The 21,434-nt window shown below is 40.8% G+C and overlaps 1 long non-coding RNA gene across 2 annotated transcripts in view; it reads right to left on the reverse strand.

The window, feature by feature from the left end:
• LOC107531146 (uncharacterized) overlaps positions 1-21,434 on the reverse strand; it is a 172,890-nt gene that overhangs the window by 136,057 nt on the left and 15,399 nt on the right. For both annotated transcript variants that reach the window (XR_015714905.1, XR_015714904.1), the window contains exon 3: positions 20,489-20,624. This is a non-coding gene — a long non-coding RNA (uncharacterized LOC107531146). The remainder of the gene's footprint in view (positions 1-20,488; positions 20,625-21,434) is intronic.

Here is a 21,434-nt window from a genome sequence, read left to right on the forward strand (position 1 = left end):
GCACTGAGAAGTTTGAAAGAACCTTAGAGATTCTAGGAAGGAAACTAGAGAGATGGCAGTGAACTCACTTCAGTTACCTAGCAAATCCAGGGGGGCAAATACAGGATAAGTATGTTTTGAAGAAAAAGAGAATAAGGCTGCCAGGGGTGTGGGGGACTCTCTGGAAGGAGGGGCCCCAAGCCTCAACCACAGGCGAGAGGTGGCAGTTGTGTAACAGGGCCTTCAATAAGCAGATGAGGAAAGGAAAGAAGTGATGTAAGAGGCACTTGAGAAAGAGTCTTAGCCACTGATTTACTTGGGGAAATGAGATGAAGGAGTAAAAAGTGATGGGGTTTTCAATTTGCAGAAGTTTATTATAATATATACCTCTCAAGGGTGCTCCAAGAGTTAACTTGGCCACCCAAAGTGCCTAACTCACCCACAATAGTTTACTGACAGAAAACGCTGAACCAATAAATAAACATGAAATTATTTTACATTATGTAAGCAGTGCTAGGCACATAGTAGAAGCTAACTGAATATGTCTTGATTGACTGACTGCTTGAATAAACTGAAGAACCAAGATATGTGCAAATCCTAAACTTTTCTTCAAATCAGTATGTTTTAGAGTTTCTGATCTTGTGACTATCTGAAGGCACTCAAGGCCTGGAGGTTCAATGAAAAGGACCAGGAGACTTGGGCTCTGCCTCTAGCTTGGATGTAACACCTTAAAAAAAGGTCACTTAGCTCCTCTGTACTTGGTGTCCTTGCCTGTTAAATGCTGAGATTGGACTAAGTAATCTAAAGTATAAAAATCCAAATTTTACAGATGTATACCCACACAAAGCATTTGAAGAAAAATAAATGAAGCATTTTGTTTGCACTGACCAGAGCTTAACCATTGTCTCTGACGGTAAATAGAAATGCATCTCACTAAATGGTAAAGGAGATGATAGTGGTATTTCTAGGCTCTTCCCCTCTAAGAATCCTGGCAATTTGCACAAGTGTGGAGAGACTTTCCCATTAGTTTTGATTCCCATGATTTCACACTCATGGAAATTTCCTCAGAGAAGTTTCTTTGACAACTTGATGCTCACAGCCATCTTAGTATCAATAGGAGTTACGTAGACATGCCAGCAGGGGAATGGGCCTCTTCTGGGCAGTGGGAAAAAGGAGCTGCCTCCTTTTATTACCAAAAATAAATACAGAAGACACAAAAGATTTTTACTATACTTGTCACACATGGTGGAGTAGGTTGAAGATGAAACTAAAATCTTCCCCATAAAAATAAAAGGCTTTGTGTGTGTTTCAAAGGCATTGTATGCTGCATAACATGAAATTAGCTCCAGCTCTAGCCCTTTGAGCTTTGCATGTATATATAAATATATTGTCTAAAACAGAAGTAGATCGAATTCTTTCTTATACTTACTCTCCCAGGAAAATAGAACGCCATTTTTTAAAAAGCTAAAAGAAAACATTGTTTGGGGAAAGCTTATCTATAAGCAATGAAGTACCTTCAATAGTAAATAGTAAATGGTTGTATTAGTGGTCAAGCTCACTAGTGGCTTAGTAGACTTGGCTTTGATTCACTCCTGCTCAGTCCCATATTCTTCACAGTGGAGTCCGAGGATCAGCAGCAACAGGATCACCTGGGAGTTTGGCAGAAATGCAGGATCTCAAGCCCTGGCCCAGACCTATTGCACCGAAGTCTGCATTTGAACAAGAACCCAGGTGATTTTTACACACCTTACCATTGGAAAAACACTACTCTAGTCTACAGCCCCATTCAGGGAAGGTGATGTTTAAAAGTGGTTTACTTATTGCAAAATGGCAGTTTTATGAGAAAAAAAAGTTGTATAAATTATTGGCTACATCTGTCAAAACTGGACTAGATCCTTCCTAGTGATAGAGCTGAATGAAATTCAGCATGCTATCATTAGTTTAAGAAAATGCTAGCACTTTGGGGTGATTTGGGGCTCCTCTATCTACATTCTCTTACACAGCCTTCCTGTGACCAAACACACACTTTTGAAAGATGTCTGAGGTTAAGGGTGCAATCTGGCCACAGAAAGGAGAAAAATTCACTGACCCTTGCTGGCCTCTGACCTTGACCTCATTAGCTAACCAAATGAGCTAACCAGCCACGCACATCAGAGAGCATTATGTGATGATTAAACCAAAGTATAAGAAGAATCAGCAAAAGATCAGTTATACAGGTGTTTCTACCTTGATCACCCATGTTTATTAACATAGTATGAGGAGCACATATACAAATTCTCTTCCATCTTTTACTACCTTTTCCCCATTGTATTGAAGATCAGGGACTTAAAAGATTTTTCTCTTTCATAGCTAGCTTTAATCTTTCCCTTCAAAGCACTTAAACTGAAATTGCAAGTTTACTTTTGTGTTTATTCTTTTATAATAGTTTCCACCATCAAACTCCCCAAGGGCAGAGATGTTCTCTCTTTGGTTCATCCAACACTTAGCAAGACCCCTGGCACCTGGTTCAAATGTTCAGGAAACATTTGTTGAGTGACTAAGTGCACGAACAGAAAATGTGGATCATCTCTCTAAAACCAAACCTACCTACACTACCTGGTAACAGTCAATAAACTGAATATTCTATTATGCTAGGGATTGGAGATGCAAATTTTCCCTGCCTTTTAGAACCTTATATTCTAGTAAAAAAAAAAAAAAAAAAAGAGCTTTAAAATAACATTAATAGCTAACATTTTAGTCAGTGTCCCAAGCATGTGACTCTGTTACCTTATTGATTCCAACTACTCTAGGAGGTAGATACCATGATTATCTTCATTCTGCAGATGTGGGAACTGAGGCTAAGAGAAGTCAAGTAACTTACCCAAGGTTACACATCTAGTACAGGGTGGACCTGTATGTGAACATGTGATCTATCTCAAGGAGCCATATTCTTAATAAGGCACTACCTGCCCTTAATAAGCCATGAGAAATTATCAGAAAGGTATGCACAGGATCTAAGGAAGCAGAGGACGGACAGCTAGTTCCAAGCCCAGCCTGCGCTCTTCAGGCAAATAACTGAAAGCAAATGCTGCCAGTAAAGAATTCCCTGGAAAGGTCCATGTGAGATGCAGCCTGCAGCCCAGTGCTCCCCAAGGCTGGAGTCGGCCTAGAGTCAGGCTCACCTTTCCTCAGCTTGCTTCTTTTAGCCTTGATTTCAACAGAGATCCCAGTCCATTGAAACTACATTTTAACCTACACAGTCAGCTTGGAGCAGGAACTGAGCAGTGGCTTCAACGGTTTAATGGATTCAGAGGAAGCTGGAACAGGATATCAATGACATTCAGATTCAGAATTCGGGACACAAAAGGATAATCGCTTACCTAGACACAATGCATGTAACTGTTTTCCCTCTTGGTCAACCCTCCACATTTATTCTCGCTTTCTCCCCCCTGGGGATGGACTTATCTCCTGCAGACTTCACATACATTAGGGTCTTTCAAGTGGAATCACTTCCTTTAATTCCTGATAGGTTATGAGTGTGACCTCAGGTTCCGCTTCATGTGTTTCTGGCTGAGATACCGTCAGAACTCACATTTCCCTTCCAGGGCTCCACAGATTACTCTGGCGTGCAGAATTACTAAAAATACAACTCTCAGTTCCTCGAAGTAGTGTAACAGAATTTGGGATTTAGGGGAAATTATGCGTTCTGGCACAATTTTGAAATAACTTAATTAGACCAGTTAAGTTCTAAAAGGGAAGATGTTATTAATTCAAGTCTTTCCCAAGGCAACTATCTACGATTAGCTCCTTAGTCACTGAATCAATAGAACAGGGACTTTTTCTAAGGGATAAGTCAGAAGGAGTAAAATAAAAGAAATCTTCCCCTCCTTTAAGTTACTTGATATAGTTGGGACACTTTGCCTGTTTTTACCTTCTGCTTCTCTTTTTGGATAACTGCACCTCACAGTATGTGTTCTTCTGTTTCTCTTTTCTTATTTGTTTTATACTTAGATGTACCTTAGTGTCTTATTAAAAACAAAACCTTTCTTACAGCGATTCCACTTACTCTTATCAGCCCCTCCCAAACTCTTCTTTCTCTACTTCCCATCTGCACACTTTTCCCACCACCACAAATTATCTTGCTTCTTTTTTTTTTTTTTTTTTTAATATATCTTAATTGATTTCAGAGAGAGAAAGGGAGAGGGAGAGAGAGAGAAACATCAATGATGAGAGAGGCATGGATCGGCTGCCTTCTGCAGGCCCCGCACTGGGAATGGAGCCCGCAACCCAGGCATGTGCCCTGACCAGGAATCGAACCGTGACCTCCTGGATCCTGGGTCGATGCTCAACCACTGAGCCATGCTGGCCGGGCTCTTGTTCTTTTTTTTTTCATTGAATTTATTGGAGTGACACTGGTTAATAAAACCATACAGGTTTCAAGTATACAACCCTATAACATCATCTTCATTCTACATTGTGCACTCACCATCCAAAGCTAAGTCTCTCTCCGACACCATTTATACCACCTCTGCCCTCTTCCGCCTCCCCTCACCCGTTTCCCTCTAGCAGTCATTGTACTGTTGTCGAGGCCTGGTTATGGTTTTTGGCTTAATCCCTCCACCTTTTCCACCCAGCTCCCCAACGCCCTCCCCTCTAACAGCTGTCAGTCTGCTCTCTGTATCTATGAGTCTGTTTCTATTTTGTTAATTTATTTTGTTCATTAGATTCCACATCTAAGTGAAATCATATGGTACTTGTCTTTCTATAACTGGCTTAGTTCACTTAGCATAATACCCTCTAGGTCCATCCATGCTGTCACAAAAGGTAAGATCTCCTTTTTTTTTTTTTTTATGGTCAAGTAATATTCCATGGTGTAAATGCATCACAGCTTTTTTATCCACTCATCTACTGATGGGTACTTGGGCTGCTTCCAAATCTTGGCTATTGTAAATAATGCTGCAATAAACATAGGGATGCATATATTCTTTCGAATTAGTGTTTTGGGTTTCTTCAGATATATTCCCAGAAGTGGAGTTGCTGGGTCATAACTTTTAATTTTTTGAGGAAACTCTATATTGTTTTCTATAATAGCTGCACCAGTCTACCTGCCCACCAACAGTGCATGAGGGTTCCCTTTTCTCTACATCCTTGCCGACACTTGTTTGTGGATTTATTGATGATAGTCATTCTGGCAGGTGTGAGGTGATATCACATTGTGCTTTTAATTTGCATTTCTCTGATGATTAGTGACTTTGTGCATCTTTTCATATGTCTATTGGCCATTTCTGTGTCTCTTTGGAGAAGTATTTTTGCCCATTTTCTAACTGGATTGTTTTCTTGGTGTTATCTTGTTTCTGTCCCTCTTACATGCCTGGGTGGTACAAAATCAACAGTACAAAGTGATGGTATTTTTCTATGTGCCATTACCTATATTCTTTCTTTTCTATGGATATGTTATCACAGAACTTGGTCATTCCTTGGAAAACACAACCAATGGCTTGCAACAATCTCCATACAGGTGTTGTTTTCAAAATATAGCCATGTCAATTTGTAGCCGTGTCAAATGGGACTGATGGCCAGTGTGAAGGCCAGATAGTGGTAAGTGTACTCTCTTTACTGATCGGCACCCTTCCTTGTAGAGGCCTGGATGAAGGGGGCAAATTAAGTTAGGGCATGCTGAGTGGGAAGAAGTATGGGGCGCAGTGGTAGTAAATGTTCTTACCAGAAACCATTCTGTTTCTCTCGTTTACTCTGCATGGCCTGTCAGCAGAACCTGGAAGCTTTAAACTTGACACAAGTAACTAACCACTTATCTGTGATTTTCCAGTCATGTCTATTTCCTGTGTACCTGAAATATTTTTCTGTTCCTGATTTCAGACAAGCATTCCTTTCAGGGTGCCTAAGGTACAAAAATTAAAACCCAATGTAAACTCTATGAAATTTGGTAGTCACACAATACTTCATACCATGCAGCATGGTATGGTTCAAATATTTTCAATACTTGGGTAACATCTTCCTAAATTTAACTTTTAACTAATGTTTGCTAATAAGAATAATCCTAAGCTACCTGAAGTTTTCATTACCTTCCCAACCAACAGGGCTGTCACCAAGGTTTAACTCTTCAGTCCACCAAAGGCATCAGTAAGAATATCCAGCAATTTTACTTTCATTGTGAAACACCAGTTTCATTTATATCCAAAGAAGTATGGATGAAATAACTACAGTTGAGCAGTTAGGCTGAGGTGGTGTGGCACTGACTAATGCATCAAGTTTTCTGCTAATAGTATTTCTCCATCTATTGCATTATTAATATAAAATGTAACTGATAATTTCCCATGTGTGCTTTAACCACAGAAATCAGGTTTCTTGCATAGGTCTTCTGCACCGTCACTGTTCAAAACAAGGTCTCTTTCAACAAAATGCCCACATCCTATGAGTGATGTTGAAATGCTAAGTGATTTGTAACTCCTAATAACTTTCACTTTGTTAATCCCTTTCTGCCCTTTAGCATCTTTCAAAGCTTTAATGATCCATATAATTAAATTATAACTCAGAATAAGAACTTTCCAGAACTATAATACTAGAAATACAGATTTTGTTTAAAATCAAAGCAATGTAATTAAAACACAAAAGGCTAGCTAGACATGATAGAAATGGGGGGAGCCTGGGCCTGAAACAAGAAGTGCTCCTGATAGAAGTGAACTGAAGATGTGTGAAAGGACAAAGAACCACACCCCACAGGCCGAAGCCAAGATTAATTCACCTGCTAACTGAGACAGATGAGAATCACTGCACGGAGCCCACAGAGGTGAGGACCATGCATCAAGCCCTGATGCCTATGGATCTCAAACGCCACAAATGGCCCCTGAAAACTCATTAATTCCCTTTCAAAGGGGGCAGTCTTAATGAACAGGGAGCAGGGCTCATACAATCACACAGTTCAGACTTGGGGGACTTTCTGTCCAGAAAGTAAATGGTGCTGGATTCCTGCTCCAAACTACAAGGGAAAAGAAAAAATAAAACTGGGTTTCATCATCATAAACATGTTGCTGTTTTGTCATCTGGAAAGAAATAACAGCACACTGCACAGCTGACACCTTTGGATCAGGTCCCACTGCCCTCTGAGAGAAGGCAGTGTCTGAGAAGTGCAGCTCGTTTGAATCTTGATTCACTGCTTTCCTCTTTTAGAAAAGTGACAAAGGTGAAGGTACGGAGTGACTGTGAGCATGCGTGCATGCACATGCTAAATACATTGTGAGGATTCTTACTGATAGACAAGCAAATTAGCCGTGCTGCTCTAGGTGGTCAGGGGACAAAGGGGAGAGCTCATCCTTCCCCACTCCCACCCCACCCTCACACAGGCGGGGAGAATGTCTTCTAGCAATCAGAGAGCAGGAGGCGCTTTAGAGGATGATCAGCCTGGGCAGGTCCATTCTAGCATACCATTTTAGTAGAGCACAGCTGTTAGGGTTTCTAGACGGATGCCTCAGTGGCTGCTCCCCAGACACTTAATTTAAGACACCTACCAGAGACCAGAATCTCTTGATATTATGTGTTATCCACAGATCAAATATTTGGCCACATAACAGCTCTAGCTCCATCTAGCAGTTCCCACAATAGCCCACCACTGACCCATTATCTCCAATGCCAAAAACTCATATTATCTTGGAATTATAAACAAATAGCCAAAAGTCAGGTTAAACAGAGACTGCCCTTTAGCTTTCTCTTTCTACCCCTTAGAGACTTCTATTATCTCTTTTTCGCATCCTTTTAGTCACTTTTTTGAAATCACAACAGTTCATAGCTCTGTTGCATTTTCAAAATATGAGGGAGGAGGTTTTCCTAGACACCTTTGCAGAGTGTGGAGAATCTATACAGGAGAATGATAACAATTTACAAAGTACCAAGGCAATTCTGTTTGGTTCATGTTCCCTTTGACTATCTGTAATTAAGACTCGAAGCCCAGGCTGAATTGTTCTCTTTGCTTTGTTAATGACAGTACTGCTCACCCAAATAGCCTTCCAAGATGACTTATATACTGATGAGTTATATACTGGACTATCTAAAAATGACTGAAAGCCAGGCCACTGAAATTCCAGTGCTGTCTGTTGCCCAAACCTCTGGCATCCCAGCCTCGTTCGTGCCTTTTCCACACCTCCTCAATATTCTTTCCTCCTTTCAGTAGGAAGACAGTCAAAAAGGTGCTGGGAAAAGCAGAGAGAGGAAGAGGAAAGCCCACCTGTATGTTCCTGGAGGAGCTTGGAAAGAAGACAAATCTTTCTGTGTGGCAGAATGCCGGTACACAGCTCGCACTGCGTTTGGAATAGGGTCTTAGGGAGAAGGGTTTTTAAAATAACATTTTTGCGTTTATGCAACCACCATGTGATGCTTAAAGTTAGTATGGAATCGCCAAGTGAAAAGCAAATATGCTATATATTCCCATTGTAACTTGTTTGTCTTATACTTTATACACAGGAATTTAGGACAATATAACTCCTTCCTTTGAAAACAAGCAGTTTTCCCTTCTGGCCACCACACCATAATACAATTGTAACCCTGGCATGTGGGATGGGCCCATGGAGCCTGCAGCCTCCCCTTCCTCACAGCTCTGGGATCTTCCTCCGTGCACTCTGCGTGCACTGAGTCTGCTGTGCCTTTTGCCTGTTTATAGCACTGAGGCAGGAAGAAACAAAGCAATTGTGAAGCTTGTTAAGAGGCAGTTCATATGATATTAAAGGTGACCTTGCCACTTCCAGTTCTATTTATTCTACTTCCTTCCAAACAGGGGCAAATCCTTCCTTTCAGGACAAGAGCACCGCTCTGTGGATGCAGTCTGTGGGAACGCAGAGAAATTCAAGCCCTCAGAGGTTATTCATTACCCGAGCCTGGAAGCATAGTATTTCCCATTTGCTCACATTAGGCCTGTAAATCACAGCTACTTGGCAGAGGGCCTGGACCTTTGTTTGGTGGAAAGCAGTTTTTGTTGTTGTTTACTGATCAAAATAATCCACTTCAGTGAGGCAAAATTATAAATACATATATACAAACATGGATTCGTACATACATATATAGTAGAATTGATACTCTGGATTCTCCATCTATATAAATTTCTTCTTTTTTTAAATATGAGAATTTCTTTTGTGAATTTGGCAATAGCACAACCAACAAATACTAATCACCCAAGTATCTAACCCTGTCAGAAAGGGAACTACAGTTCATAGTTTGGTGTCAGTTGGCTTAGGTGGTGTTTTGTGTTGCAGTTTGTTGCATTGTTCAGGAAGTAAAAGTATTTCCTGAAAGCCCACAAAAGCCACCAGGTGTATTACTAAGTATAATAGGACATGTAGGTATGGGTTGTATCAGGTGGAGACAGAAAATGCTTTAGCAAGACTTACGCTTAACTATTATGAAGAGTAGTTCAGCTGCTCCACTTACGAACTTCCTCAATGAGAGCGCCAAGGCATTTTCACCATCAACTTGAATGACCGCTGTGCTGTCTATTGACCCCGGGAATGTATAAAGCAATGCTCATCATTAAAACTCTTTCAAATTCCTCTTTTCTCCCAATGAAAACATCTTATTTTTATTTGGCCCTCAATTATCTGGGAAATCCTCATCATTTCTTTGATGAATGTGCTATATTTAAGACCTACTGATTAAAACAGATGTTATTGGGATAGTAAGAGAACTAATAACAGATCAGAAGTGCTTACTTTTCTTTGCAAAGGTTTTCATCAGATCCCCCTCTTGGTTAAAATTCCAATCTACTCCTCTTCCACTAAATGGGGCAGGAGGGAATAAGGATTGGAGAGGAGGGCAAGCGACTGCTGTTTGGTCCATCACCCTGGCCTCCCCTCTCAGACCCTATTCCTCAGTCCTGGTCTTCCCTGTTCCCATCACCATGGCTCAGATGGAAGGTTTCAGCACCCCTGCCAGAAAAAGGGGAGGTACCAAAGAGCATCTTTAGTAGTTATCAAATTCATCCCATGTCTGTGGAGAAGATCAGAATTTGGCTCCAAGTGCACTTCTGCATTCCTTCACTTGTTCATTCATTCATTCAACAACCATACCCATGCAACATGTTTTATAACTATGGTGGATATAAGTCTGAATAAGATTGGCCCTTGTCCTCAAGTTGTTCAAGATCTACTAGGAAAAATAAAATACATATTCAGATCATTCTAATACAGGACAGAGGGTGAGAAGGGCCATAGAAAGTAACCAAATTGCTTTGAGAGTACAGAGAGGAAATAAACCCTTTTGTCTGGTGATGCAAGAGAACGGCATTGTAGCATCTTGTAAGGTGGCTTACAAAACTGGGTCTTGAAGATGTGAGACCTCGGAGGTTAGGGAAAGGCATTCACACAGCAGGAAAGGCATGAGCAATGGCAGGCAGGCAAGAAAGCATATAGGGTCAGTTCAGGGCACAAAGAGCAAGTGGTTCTATTTGCAGAAGTGCAGAATATCTGAAGATGAGCAAATGAAGGGAAGGGGATTGATGCTGGGTAGAAGGGGCTGACTTACCTAAAACACTCAGGAAAATTTTTCCAGACCACGGTTTCTAGGTTTCTAGGTGTGTGGACCACCACTGTTCCCTCCCTAACATAATCTTTTGTACATATTATCCTATTGTTGGGCATTTATTTCTTTACTGATTCTTCCCAATAACAAACAAAGCACTGAGGAATATTTTTGTCCATGAGCATGTGAACATATCCATACTATTTCCTTAAAATATTTTCCTAGAAGAGCTATAGGATATGGTTTGTCCTGCACCTATGGTGAACCAAGGAGCACCCCACAGGCAGAGGGAGTAGTCCTGCTCCTCCTATACTCCCAACACTCAGTAGTCATTTCAAATCTTTATCAATTTGATAGGCCATAAATAGTTATTGTATGGCAGTTCTAATTTTCACTTCTTTGATTATTGGGACAAAGCATTTTTGTCAAATATAAGTGGCCATATAGCCAACACATGAAATCCTTTAAATTGGATTTTATTAGTAAGAAATGAACTAAGAACACATTAGATTCATTTTCATTTTGCTTCCTGAGATGAGATGGTTAAACTATTGATCTTGAAACTACATCCCCAGGAAAATAAGGCAGGGTGGCCTAATTTTCCCATTGATTGCATCTACCCTCATCTTCGGTCTTCGTTTGACTGGGAACAGCTGGCCTTTGAAAATTGGCCATGTGGTAATACGCTGCACCAGACCCCAGCTCTATGCCTTATCTGAGTCTCTTTGAACCTTGACCTTTTTTTCCAGCTCCATGAAGCCTCATTAAAATTTATTCTTCTCCAAAGGCATGTCTCATATTTTGCTTCAAATCTGTACTCATCTTTTCCTTCTACTAGGTTTTAAGTTTCCTTGAGAGCAAGTTACTTTGTCATATTCATGTTATCTCCCTCCAGTATTTTTGAATGGAAATAAATGTAACAGTTTAAAAGTATTTACTTCCTTTTCTTCAAAACAATTCTCTTTTGCTGTCATGGGCAATCTCTTGTGCTTGGAAAAACTTCTCCACACAAAAACAAAATTTCAAAAAAGATATAACCAGATTAAATAGCACAATGGAGTAAATAATGCCATAATATGTAAGTAGCACCCAAAGAAGATATTTTCTCCTTTTTAGAAATTCTCCCCTTCTTGGGCAAGCTATCATTGAATCATTAAATTATTTTGTATTCTACTAGATGGAAATAAATACATATTTTAAGGTATTTATCTTTTGATTCACAAATAAACTTGGGATTTTTTACATATATAAGGAATGTTTGTTTAAAACCCCACATTGCAGTAGTTTCTAAACATAATTTATGTTTTATTTCTTCACTGAAAAGATGCACCTCCGCTGAGCACAGGGCCTCTGAAACAGAACTTTAATAGCATCCTTAGCAAAGGAATAGTTGCCAGCTGACTAGCTATTGATTTAATGTTCCATCATCTCCATGGTTCAATCACACCTACCATGGTGAATCAGTTGGAGCATCCTCAATGAACCAATAAATGAGCAATTTCCCCCACCAAAGGGAGATATTTCCTGTGTGGCAAAGACATACATAACTTACCACAAACAATGTGAGGCTCCAGTACAGCACTGATGTACCTGGGATCATCTAGCTTTCTGTTCTCAATAATTGTTTATTCTTCTAATTGGCACTTGCCATACACTAGCTTTTCTTTCTTTTTCTTTTTTTAAATGTTTGGGCATGTGATCTATTTTAGACACTTTATCATTTTCTATGGCATATATTGGGTGGTCAATAAGCATTTGTCAAATGCAAATCATATGTTAACACAGAACAAGACCAGAGTTTGTGGTTCTCAGCCCTGGATGCCCATTTGAATCACATGGGGATCTTTTTCAAAATTACCCAGGCCCCATCCCAGAGCTGTGGATGTATTTGGGTCTGCTATCCAGACCCTATGTTTTAAAGACTTTGCAGGTAATTCTAGTGGACAGCTAGGACTGAGAATCGCTGCTCTAAGCCATTGTGATATGAGAAGACAGGTAGGCAGATCAGCAATTAGTCGAAAAAGTACTCTCATTTTGCTTTCACTTAGGGCAGCAGTTCTCAAAATATGGTCTCCCAATCAGCAGCAGCAGCATAATCCAGCAACCCACCCTCCAGGTGACTCAGATGCCTGCTTGGTTTGGGAACCACTATAACAGAGAAATAAGTTGAACTAAAATTGACAATGCTGGCAATGTCTTAGAGAAATTGATTTCAAGTACATTCATCTCAAAACATACTTCAGATTATGCTTCATGAACCAGCTCTTCTGGCTCATAGTTTTTCTAAGTATTATCCTTTTTGCACCTACAAGAAAGTAAATTCCAGCATATACAGTATCAAAATACTCTGTTAAGACCAGACAGTGGTGATGACTGCAGCCAGCATTCCCTACACAGAAAGAAACACTTGGCCTGGCGGAGGCCAGCAACCACATTTTACCCACTCCTGTCCCATTGCTGTATGCTTTGTGGTGGCCCTGAATGCTTGGGCAAGAGATCTGTTACTCAACTTTGGTTTCCACTCATTGTAAAATAAAAGGTGGCAGGAACTTCAAGCCAAGGACCCAACTATTTAAACAGGATTGCAGCCCTTCTTCAGAAGCCAGGCTCAGAAGTAGTTGTTCCTTTGGGAATGTGAATTCAGAATGTGGACACCCTCAATCTGTCTTCTAAAATATGCTTCCTCAAGTGCTCCACAGGGTCTGACTCAGCCTTGGAGGGTGAGGGGCAAGAGGTGTAGTGGCAGTTGGTGGTGGCAAGGGGGAAGTGACAAAGGGAAACTCGGGGGTTGGTGGCAACAGCAGAAGTGGTAACTGGCAGCACATGCAGTGGTAAGGAGTGATGCCATGACTATCGCCCACCGTGACAGATGCCTTGTGTGCCATACCTTTATCTGGGATCCATGGAAGGGACAGTCAGAGTCATGCTGCTGGTTTAAAAGTGATTAAGGACTAACCCTAAGCATAACACTAACCCTATAACCCTAACCCTAACACAAACAGTAAACCTAGAACCCTAATCCAAACCATAAATTTAAAACTATATTCCTAACGCTAACCATAACACCACCCCTAACTCCAACCCAATAAACCTAATCCTAACACTAATGATAAACCTAACATTAACCCTAACCATAACCATATTATGCTAACCTTAACCATAATCCTATAACCCTTAGGCAAACCCTAATCCTAATCTTAAACCTAACCATATAACACAAACTCTAACCCTAAAACTACCCCTAAGATCAACTCTAAATGTAACCCAAAAACCTTAACCCTAAACCTAATTCTAACACTATAACACTAACACTAACCCTAACCCTAAGCATCTAACCCAAACCCTAACCCTACCGCTAAAACTACCCCTAAATGTAACCCATTAATACTAACCTTAAAATAACCTTAACCCTAACCTTATAACCCTAACTTTAACGCTAACCCTAACCGTAATGCTAACCCTGACCAATGCCCAAACCCTAACACTATCCTCAAACCTATAAGAAAAAGAAGAAATATATATATATATATATATATATATATATATATATATATATATATATATATATATATAAAGTGATTAACGCCTAATACAAAGAAAGATTAGTTGGCAATGTGGGCCTCTTAGCAGATTTCTCCAAGTGCAACCCCTGTGCTACCTGCACTGAGATCACCAGGGGGCACTTGCTAACACTGCAGGTCTCTGGACCCCACTCCAAACCTACAGAAGCTGGATTTCTGAGGGTGAGAAGTCCAGAAATCTCCACATTAAACAAGTCCCTTATGTGACTCTGGTACAGGCATCCCGTGAGATCTGACTTTCACAAAGCTGCCTGGACATAATTTTGTTGCTTTGAAATTTGAAGTTACTTAGCATTTGACATTGGTTCTATGCAAAGAACTGCAGGAGATACAGAAATAAATCTTAAGCTATAGCCCCTTACAAGGAGAAACTAACCATAATGCCAGTAGTAGTTAGTGGCAGCAGTCGAGTGGCAGTAGCACTAACAGATAAGCAGACACACACTCAACTGTAGCAAGGTAGAATGAGGTAGTAAAAGCAGCAAGGGAGGCCTGTGAGCATTCAGCTGAGAAAGGTGAAAACTCAGGGCTCAGGAAAGGCAGCAGGGAGGAGGCAGCAGTGCAGAATTTTTAAATAATTTTTTTCCTAAAACAGGAATATGTATATATACATATAACACTAGTCTGTGTTACCTGTAGACATCTGAGGTCATTCTTGGAGGAATGGGGAGAATTTCAACAGGAACGGGAAAGAGCAGGATTCCAGGTTGGGGGAACAACATAAGCAGTGCCATGGATTGACTAGTACTGCATTCTCTGGAATTTGCTCTTAGTAAGAATCCTCAAGGGCCTTGGAGTTAGGAAGCAGGTTCCCTTTCAGCTAGCTGGTGGTAATTTACATTTATTGTGTCCAGTGATTTTTTGGGTAACTTTCTTCTGGTTCCATAATGTGTATAAAATTGGGGTATCAAAAATTAGACAAATAGTGATAAAACATAATGTTGCTTTAAGAGGAAGAGAAAAGATGTCTGCAGTTCACTTTGAAATGCATCCAAAAAATAAGACAGAATGATAGAAGGATGGGTAGATGAATAGATACATGATAAATAAGCTTAATAAAATGTTAACGGTAGGGTCTCGGTAATGGGTATACAGGTGTTCCCTGTAAAAATTCTTTCAATTTTGCTGTTTCTGAAAATTTTCACAATAAAACGCAGGGAGGATGGGAGATAATGTTTTGTTTCCATAGGTCACGTGGCCTTGAGTAAGTTTCCACTTTTCTGGGCTTCACTTTGCTCTGCTATCAAAGGAGTTAAACTAGTTCATCTCCAAGTTCCCTTCTGGTTCCCAAAGTCTCTCATTCCTTCTTCCCTTCCGACAGGGAACAAAAGGGTTACTGCCTCAGAGAGGCAGTCATCTAACCTACCATGACTTGGCTAATAAAGATGGTTCATCTTCCTCACAGCACAGCAGGGGTGACCTAACTCAGGCCCAGACACAGTTACCCTGCTGTCTGTGGTTCTAGAGCAGGTGCTGTGCGAGTCAGACCTTGAAATTTGTTTTGAAACCAGCCACCTGTTACTGTGATTGTGTGGCTGTTTTCCTGGCTTATGGGATTTTACTTCAGCTGTTGTTCTCAGGCGAGAGTTTATTTCCTCTAGGAATCAACCCAGTTCACTTGCCCTAAACTTAGCATTTGTGTGTATGGATCTTCCGGAGACTGATTCAACCATGCAACACTGAATCGTCTGCCAAGAGTCCTGAAGTCACCCACAGACTTCAGTAACACATTTTTAAGAGGCAAAAGTAAGAATCCTCTTTCAAGTCTTTTGTTACAGATAATGATCTCTTTGAATTTTGCTTCAGGAAGAAGTAGGGCGGGGTCAGATTTATAGTTGCTCCTGACTCTTTTTTTCCTGCTAACAGACGGCATTGTGCTGAGTCAGCCCTTCTCTGGCATTCATTGCTTTGCTGAAAATTCTTGTGCCTGTAAAATTTTACTGCAGGCTAACACTTGTCAGGCAAGACTCAATTTTTCTCAGATAGTTTGAAGGGAATTATACGATTTTGGAACTAAAATGGACTTCATGATTAACTAGTCCAACCCTTCAGTGACATTATTATAAAGAGACTTGCTCAAGATCATAAATTTTGTTAAGAATGGAACTAGAAATCTACCTGTATTGCAGTGTACTTGTATAAAGGGAAAATTACAAAAAGAAGTTTAAAAACTTTGCTTATAAACATTAGGTTATTTTCTTTAAAAAAAACAAACACAAAAACATGGTGTTCTAGCTTCCTATTGCTGCATACCAACCCACCACAAAACTGAGTGGCTTCAAAGAGCAGTTCATTATCTGTCAAGGTTCTGTGAGAGAGAATACTACTTGGCTAGTCCGGATAGTTCTCATTTGGGGTGTTTCATGCAGTTGGAATAGATAGTGGCTGGGACAGGACATCTAAGAAGACTTCTTTGCTCACATGTCTGGTACCGGAACTGGGATGGCTGGAAAAGCTAGGGGCTGGTCAGGCATCTCTTTTTCTCCATGTGGATAGGTTGGACTTCTCACACATGGTGGTTCCAGGGAACATGGCAGCTAGCTTCCCCCAGACCAAGTGTTTCAGGAAAACACTGTGAGGCATCTTATGACCCAACTTCTGCTAGATTTTATAGGCTACACAGGTCCAGCCTAGATACCTGGGATAGTACTATAAAAGGGCATGAGTACTAGGAGATAGGGCTCCCTGGAGGCCATCTTTGGAGACTACCAATGACACATGATATCACCACTACTCTGTAGACATGAAATGGGGTTTAATATTTTAATAAACAGAGTGAGAAGTCATTCTAAAACCTATGACTTATGCTAGTGTAACACTAGGAGCCACATGGGATGGAAGGAAGAACAGAGTTTGGAGTTAGAAAAGCCTGAATTCAACTCCTAGCTCTATCATTTACTGTGAGACCTCAAGCAAGTAACTTAATTACTGTGAGTCTGAGTTTCAATGTGTACATAATTAGAACATTATTTAGCTCAAAGTATTATCTGTTAAAATTAAATAATGGGTGTTAAAGTCTTCACACATAATAGTTGCTCAATACATTTTAGTTCGTCTTACCCTCGGCCATCTCTGGAATCCAGAACTCTAGCCAGGTATTCATTGAACACATGTTTGAGTGTCTGGTGGGCTAGGTTCTGTGCCAGGAGATGGTGATTCTAATGTTAATAAGCCATGTTCCCTTCCTTCAAGGAGCTCATGCTCTGGGAGGAAGAAGAAAGGGAGGAGAAGGGTGGTGGAAGAAAGTATAAACACGCATGTACCCCAGTGAGTGAGGCACTGCACTGAAGGCAGAATACATGCTAGTCTGGGAGCACGAAGGAGGGAACAGTCCGCTTTGTAGAGGTGCATAGAGAAGAGGATAATGCTGAGCGGTATCATGAAAAACAGGAGTTTACCATGTACAGGAGGTGGGGAAGGGAAAATCAGTAGAGCAGAAGTAGAATGTGCAAAGGCAGAGAAGCACAGAATATCACCAACAAAGTGAAAGCAGTTTGATAGCACTGAAGCAAGAACTGTGGGAAATGACATCAGGTAGAAGCATAGATAACGGGACTACTTTGGAAGCCATCCTGGTAGCCTAAGCAAGAAATGATAAAGACCTGAGGCAGAGCCCTAGTGGAGATGAAGAGGAGAGGGATTAGAGAGATATCTAAGGAGCAAAATGAAAGGACTTGCTGGCCATCCAGAGGGCAGGGAGAAGGAATCCAGGGACAATGCCTAGATCTCTGGCTAGGATGATGCAGTGGATGGTAGAGTCATCAGCTTATAGAGGAAGGATGGGTGGGTGGTAATGAATTCAGTTTTGAACACACCAAGCTTGAGATATCTGCAGGACATTCAAAGACAATTGTTCCACATGCAGTTGAATTTATGAGTCTGGAGTTTGTGGGAGCTGTTTGGGCAGGAGAGAGAGATTTGGGAGTTACTTGGCAATATGAAATATTTTCAAAGGTTAATCTTTTCCAGGCTAGCCAGGTAAATAAATGATGTCTCAAGTTGTAATGATTGTACATTACAATCAAGTTGTAACAGCCATAGCTTTTGGCTTGAAATACTTTCTCTTTTTCTAAAATTTTCTTCTTAATTAAAAGATGTAAACAAAGGAAAGTAAGCAAAGCAATTGGTAAAGGATTGCAGGGGTATAGATCCAACATCTGACAACAATTCTCACAGCAGAAAAAAACATTTTTTTAATCTCTGTATCACAAACTAACAATACCCACCACACCTTAATTGATGATCCATTTAGTTAATTCCATAATAATCACAACTACATCATATACAGGAGATATTGTGGGCTCGGTTCCAGACCTCCACAAGAAAGGGAGTCATAATAGTTTTGCTGGTGGAGGATCTTGCCTTCGATTTATGAAATCACATCTGTGAAGTGCAATAAAGTGAAGCACAATAAAACAAGGTGTGCCTATGCCCCAAACAGCCCATGGCCATGGAATTTGATTCTTCCTGGCTTATAAGGGTAGCGCACAGTTTGGGTCTAATAAAAGTGACAGAATTATTGAGACTGGTTTAACTATTTTCACCAAAGATCAGTATCATTTGTATTTACTCTCCTCACGACCCTGTAAGAGCAGTCATCAGAAATGAGGGACTATGAGTTCTAATTTCCATTCTCCTACTATCTAACATAATTGGTTCTCAAACTTTTGGAAGCTTCAGAATCTCCTAGAAAGCTTTTATAGATTCAGATTTCAAAGCATCCACCCCAGTTATTCTCACTTAGTAGATCTAGGGTAGAGCCCATGTATCTGCAATTTTAACAAGTATCCCAAGTGCTTCTGATAAAGCTGTATGACCATAAGCAAACCAAATCATTTCTTAGGGCTCAGTTTTTTTATCTATAAAATGAGAATGACACCTGCCTTGCCTAGTTCTCAGGCTTTTTTGAAGTCTAGAACCATAATAGTATATGCGAAAGGGCTCGGAATACTGTGGGTTCTCTAGACAGATAAGATGTTGGTATTGTCTGAGGCAGTGCATCAGAACCACCTGGAGGTCTTATTAAGACAGATGCTGGACTTAACAATTTAATTGTTCAGTTGCTGAATCAGGGTTTCTGATTCAGTATGTCTGAGGTAGGGCCAGAGAATTTGCCTTTCTATCGAGTTCTCAGGGGGTGATGATATTGGTCTTAGGCCAATTAACTGAAAACTACTGAGTTGATTCAAAGGGTTTCTGGTCTTACCTTAGAATTGTCTAGGCATAGGTTCTCACTGTTCATGATCCCCAAAACTTTTCTCATTCATCCAATATATAGTATCTACTGAGCATCTCCGACACACCAGGCATTGCTTTGGGCACGGGAAAAACAACCCTCTCCCCACAGCCAGAGCTCAAAGTTGCCTGCCACCGCCTCTCTCGTACATTCTCTCCAGCCCTGCTAACCAGTGTTGCAGCCCTCTCCCTCCATCCCCCGGTAAGAGCACAGGACTTGGCAGGTGAGGGGGGCAGCAGAGGACTGAGGACAGCAGGGAGGAGAGGCTATTGCAGAGGCCTGTTGCCTCTACAGCACTGCCTGGAGCACAGCCTTGAGAACATAGCCAGCATCTGCCTCCCCTCCCTTCTCATCTTCCTGCTGTGGTGGGAACTGAGTAAACTTCCTAGAGTGCGTCTGGAAGTGCAGCACATCAAAATAAAAATCTTGCATAAAATCGGATGCCTCTTTTCATAAACTTCTATACCACATGACAGATCCCTTGTTTGTTACCATAAGCACGTGTTTCCCAAAAATTTCCTGTTTTTTAGATGATTTGTGAATTGAAAATTTTGTACGTGGAAGGAAAGCCACATTATTGAAGCTGTAAACAATAGAATGACTATGGTTTTAATCCTTTGAATAAGGCTTTGTTTCCCATTGACTGAAAACTTCCTAAAGGAAGGAAAGCTAGGAACATTCAGGAAGGATTTGTATTTTATTTTACACAGCTTTGTGAAGGGAGAAAATCATTTGGAAACCTGAGACTTCCTTTCCTGGTTGGTGGCCATCAGAACATACAGCAGTGCTGGGCTCTGGCTGTGGACAGTGGCTCCCACCCACCAAAGACTTCCTGACCCCAGGGCCAGCTTTGTTTTGTTGTCCCACTGACACCAATAGACGTTCATCCTGTGCCAGAATTTCATATATTCTTGGGAAAGGCTCGGAACAGGTGCACCACTGTTTATTTCAATTTATTTACACAGATCAAAACTGCTTCCCTAACGTAGTCCACAAGGCTTATATCATATACTCCATAATTCATGAATTATCTGTTAGTTAAAGAGATGTAATAATAATTGCAAAATTAGTCATCATTCACTGAACTCTTAAATTAAATCCCCTCCCCCAGGCCTGTATTTTCATTGACTTTATATACCAACATCATTTTCTTTAAAAATGAAGTAGAATCAATTAGCTGAATCATCCTTACCATTTGGGGAAAAGGGTCTGTAGATAAGAGAAGCTAGTCTTAAATCCCAAAATGCTGATGTGACCGTTCTTGCTTTGTGCGGATTCTGTGCCGGAGGCATAAATCATGGGGCCCAGGGCTGGGCTGTCAGGCACCACTGCAGAAGTGAAAAGGACCTCTTAGACACCTGCCCCTTCTGAGATTCCGAGTTTGTTAATCCCCACTGAATGAAGAATACCACATGTCCCCCTTATGGCCATCAGCCCTTAGGGCTTTGCCTCAGGTATGTGTCTGGGGACACAATTTAGATATTCGTCATCCTGAGAATTACGTCTCAGGTAGCAAGCACTAATTATAGGTCTGTTCCATAAGTGACTTCACAGCACCAGAAGGTGCAGCTGAGGTTCGGCCTGGGTCTTTGTCAGCTGTCATTTGAGAAGGCAACACCTCATCCACTGGTTCTGTCTGTATAGCATTACCTGTGCCCGTGGGAACAGCTAGCCTCCCACTGACTGTCACTCCCTCTGTCACTGACACACTGGGGAAAAGAGGATGGGCCTTGGCTGAAAGACGGAATCCATTTCTAGTGTTTTCCAAAGCTTTGCCTGTTTTGTCTTAAGTCAGGGAAGGCTTCCAAATTGCTTTCAGTAGAAGAAGATTTAAAAGGCTGTTTCTATATTAAGAGGGTTTTTTTTTTTAGTCTTTTGTCCAAGCATGGATGGACTCTTTTGAGAGTCTGTTGATAATTATGAATCATCTCTCCTCCCAAAATGTACATACATATAGACACACAAAATGTTGCATACCATTTCAAGGGGCACATGGACTCCTCTGATTAAGAACATTCCATGGAGAATTAGATATTTTTTAAATTTATAGAAGTCAATTTCATACCACATAGTTCCAAAGCAGTGGAGCAATGAAAGTAAAAAGGGAAGAGTCTAAAAGATTGTACTTTTCTAAAATA

The sequence above is a fragment of the Miniopterus natalensis genome, chromosome 8, assembly GCF_054644295.1.
Source record: "Miniopterus natalensis isolate mMinNat1 chromosome 8, mMinNat1.hap1, whole genome shotgun sequence".
NCBI classification, from domain to species: Eukaryota; Metazoa; Chordata; class Mammalia; order Chiroptera; family Miniopteridae; genus Miniopterus; species Miniopterus natalensis.